We start from the raw sequence: 4,995 nt of genomic DNA on the forward strand, positions 1-4,995 counted from the left end.
GATTTTCTTACTTTTGCATTACAAGAAGGTTGTTTTCAAAAGGCTTGATAAATTGAGTGATTTCTATACCTTTTTGCATAAAATTTGTTACTGGTTTTATTTGAATGTTGTTTATTATTGGAAAGAAATCAGTTATTTACTTAAGGGTTTTATTCGAATAAAGGGTAATCGGATTGTCTAAATCGGACAAAGCTTGTCCGGATTATTCTTAAATCGGACAAGGGTTGGGCGATTAAGCCCTAAACCGGTCAAGTGTTAAGCGGTTTAGTTTTAAACCAGTCAAGCATTGAGCGATTTATGAATGTTAAGTATAGTAAACATTTTGAACGGAGAAGTATGAATACGACCATGTGGTGACCGGATTGTTTTAAATCAGACAAGTCTTAGGCGATGTAATGTCCGGACTTGTTATTCGGACAAAAGTATTAGAAATGATTCCAAGTGTTAAATCGGACAGGGCTTGGGCGGTATATTGTCCGGATTTGGTAAATCGGTTAAAACTTGACTGGAGATGAAGTCCGACCAAGCCAAGTTGACCGGATTTGTATTATGCCTTGTGCTTGATTGATGAAAATTGTTATATTATCATAAAATGGAAAAATTGATATAAATGATTTTGGATTGATAATAATTCCATTGACTGCAGTCTATTTGGAATTGTTTTTGTAAAATGTTTTGATGTGGAAATAAGGGTGGCATATCAAGGAGAGGTGTACCATGGGATAAGGGTGGCATATCAAGGAGAGGTGTACCATAGGATAAGGGTGGCATATAAAAGAAAGGTGTACATTTGATATAAGGGTGGCATTTGTATGTGTGTTGTATGATATAACTCTTTCTATTATATCCCTTAAGACTACCGTGGTCTGAAATCTTTATTTCTTTGTGATTTAAAGATTTAAGATCAAGGTTCTTATTGGAAATCATAGTCTGGATGTTATTGAGGAGAAAATAATAGGTTTGGCCTGAAACTTTAAATAAACCTTGTTTGATTAGAAAAGGTTTAAAAGTGGCATTATATGAAACCTGGTTGGTTCAAAGGTATGTTATTTGAATAATATGAATACTTGGCATTGAAAAGTGGAAAGGTACTGGTATTATGTTCCTATTTGTTCATATATTTGTTATATATATGAAAAGTTGTTTTTCATAAAGATTTTGGTGATTTCCACCCTGCAATAACATAAATAGGATAACTCACTAGACCTTTCGGTCTAACCCTCGTTTTGTGATTTTAACTATGTATTGAAGGAGGTACGGACAGTAAGGGAAAGGGGGAAAATGTGATATTTCCTATATGCATTTCTGCATGAAGAACTGTCTTTGATGTACAGTTTTGATTGATTAACGTTGATTAGTACAAGAAACGTATTTGAATTTTTGGACCTTGTATTATGTAACGATAGATTCTTGTACTAAGGGACCTGAATGGTATATAAACATGTATTTCTTCTGTATAAAATATGTGTTACATGCAATATGTGGTATGGGGTGTTACAGGTGGAAGCCATGGCTTGCCATTCCAATGATACTAAAACAGTTGTTAAGTTTTTACAAAAGCACATATACACTAGATTTGGTACACCTCGTGCCTTAATTAGTGATGAAGGCACTCATTTCATAAACAACATCTTGATAAATATGACATCAAGCACAGGGTAGCAACTGCCTACCATCCTCAGACCAACAGATTAGCTGAATTGTCAAATAGGGAGATAAAAGGGATTTTGGCCAAAGTAGTCAGCCACATGGAAAGGATTGGGCCTCTAAGTTAGATGATGTGTTATGGGCCTACCTGACTGCTTACAAAACCCCTATTGGTATGTCTCCCTATAAATTGGTCTTTGGAAAAACTTGTCATTTACCTGTGGAATTAGAGCACAAAGCCTACTGGGCCATTACAGAACTTAACATGAGGTTAGATGAGGCCGGAAGAAAAAGGACTTTGCAACTTTGTGAATTGGAAGAGCATAGGAATTTTTCCTATGAAAAATGCTAAGCTATACAAAGAAAATACCAAAAATGGCATGATAAAAAGATTCTTCCAAAAGAGTTCACAGAAGGCCAAAAAGTCCTATTGTTCAATTCAAGGTTAAAATTATTTCCTGGAAAGCTGAATTCCAGATGGACCGGGCCTTTCATGGTTGCCAAAGTATACCTCTATGGAGTAATTGACTTAATAGATTCGGAGAGGGGTACTACTTTCAAAGTAAATGGGCAAAGGGTAAAATCTTTCTTTGAGTCCATGATTGTTACACAATCTATTGAGGTTATTTTTCTAACATAATAATTTATTGTAAATATTAGTCTTTATAAATATATTTATAGGATATTATTTTATTTTGCATTTTTATTTCTAATTTTTAGATAAAATTTAATTTTATTTTCCTTTATTCTAGATGTAACGCCCCATACCACACATTGCATGTAACAGGTACTTCATACAAAAGAAATACATGTTTATATCTCACATTGGTCCCTTAATACAAGAATCTTCCAGTATAAACTACATGGTCCAAAAATTCAAAATACAAATTCTTGTACTAATCCACGTTCATCTACCAAAACTATACATATCATCATCCATTCTTCATGCAGGTAAACATATAGGGAAATTATCACATTTTCCCTTTTCCCTTACCTTTAGCACTTCCAGCAATACATATTTAAAATCACAAAACGAGGGTTAGACCGAGAGGTCTAGTGAGTTACCCTATTTATGTCATTGCAGGGTGAAAATCACCAAAACTTTTAAATATAACAACTTTTCATATACATAACAAATATATGAACAAGTGAGAACACAATATCAGTACCTTTCACCTTTCAAGCCAATAATCTTTGCTTGTAAATAATACATCAAATCCAGACTGGTTATATTAACCAAATTAACATAGTGCCACTTTTAAACCTTTTCATTCAAACAAGGCTTATACAAAGCTTCAGGCCCAACCTGTTATCCCCTTCTCTATAACATTCAGACTATGATTTCCAATAAGAACCCTGATCCTAAATCACAAAGAAATATAGATTCCAGACCACAGTATTCTTAAGGGATATGATAGTAAGAGTTATATTATATATCACACACATACAATTGCCACCCTTATATCCAAATGTACACCTCTCCTTGATATGCCACCCTTATCCCATGGTACACCTCTCCTTGATATGCCACCCATATTTCCTCATCAAAACATTTCACAAAACAATTCCATATAGAATTAGACCGCAATCAATGGAATTATTATTATCAGTTCAAAAATCATCTTTTTCAAAATTCCCCTTTTTATATATAAGAATAATTATATATAAACCATAAATAAGTCAAAATACAAATCCGGTCAAAATAGACCTGGCCGGACTTCATCTCTGGTCAAGTCTTGGCCGGTTTATCATGTCTGGACAACACATCATGTATTTCGTTTGTATGAAATATGTGTTACATGCATTTTGTGGTTTGGGACGTTACAGAGAGTGGTATCAGAGCCTGAGTTTAAGGGATATAGGTATTTAATAGCATGATACCTAGACTTAAACTATTATATTGCATGTTAAGGGTCCCGAACATAGTTAGCTCCATTGGAAATAAATATGATGGGTTGAAAGAACAGTGTGTAAGGTAAATTTTAATTACATATGGCCAGTGTAATTATGAATTTACAGGTACACATTTGAACTTGAATACTTCATTATATTTGGGAATGTGAATACGTGATTATTAACACAAAAACCTGCAGATGTCTAGCTGAACCCCAAGATCTGAAATAATGACTCATCCAAAATCTGAGGAAAGGGAAGAATCGCCTGTTAATCTTCCGACTAGCACGTCTGGAAATAGAGGACGGGGAAGAGCAATGGGACGAGGCAGTGGAAGAAGTCAGTCTCAGGGAAGGGGTCGGACTGAAGTACATTCTGAACACGAAGAATCCCACTCTGGGAATGTTCAGGAAAGATCAGTGCCACACCCTGAATATGTAACCAGGGACATGTTGGCTGAAGAAATGGGGAAGTTGCGAGAAACTTTGGCTTCAATTATCGGAATTCCAGCCAGGGTAGAGACAGAAAGAATAGAAGTTCATCCCTCGATGCCAGTTACTCACAACAAGGAGGGGGATATTAAAATGTTTTTGGCATGCAAGCCACCAACATTTTTGGGAGAAAGAAATCCAGTGAAAGCCGTGTCCTGAATTAAAGAAAAGGAATCAGTATTCAACACCATTCTGTGTCCGGAAACAAATAAAGTTCGATTTGTTGTTTCTGTATTAAAGTCAAATGCTTTGTTCTGGTGGGAAGTTGAATCGTCTGCCAGAACGGATGTTTTACAGACTTTGTCTTGGGTAGAATTCGTGGACCGATTCAAGAACCAGTTTTGTCCTAAGACAGTAGTGAGGCAAATGGAAAAAGATTTCCTGAAGCTAGAACAAGGAAATGGAACAGTTCGAGAATATACTGAAAGATTCAGTGAATACTCTCGCTTTGCTGAACATTATGTTTCAACCGAATCCAGGAAGATAGAAAGGTATATTTGGGGTTTGAAACCCTCAATCAGAGAGTTTATAATTTCCATGAACCCCAATACCTTTTCATTGACGGTAAACGCAGTCGAAGTGACCGAACGAAATAAAAATCAACAACCAGAAGAAAAGATTGTAGAGAAGAGAAAATGGGAGGGGCCTTCATCTTTTAGAGGGCCGAAAACTGTAAGATATTATAATAGATCTGAGCAGAAGATCAGTGAGAAAGTCTGCTCACAGTGTCGACAGGTTCACCAGGGAGAATGCAAGATGGATCCAAGGAGATGTTATAAGTGCGGCGAAGCAGGTCATTTGTCTAGAAATTTCCCAGCTAATCGAAGGTGTTTTAATTGCAATTCTCCGGATCATATTCGACCGAATTGTCCCTTGTTAAGAACTCCGCAGTTAACAATGGGGAGTAACGCGTCGGGTACACGGGGAAGGCCTACTGTGAACAGAGGGGGGCAAGGAGGGGCGC

Source organism: Cynara cardunculus, unplaced genomic scaffold (genome assembly GCF_001531365.2).
Source record: "Cynara cardunculus var. scolymus isolate 2C unplaced genomic scaffold, CcrdV1 Un_Scaffold_362, whole genome shotgun sequence".
In the NCBI taxonomy this organism is placed as follows: domain Eukaryota; kingdom Viridiplantae; phylum Streptophyta; class Magnoliopsida; order Asterales; family Asteraceae; genus Cynara; species Cynara cardunculus.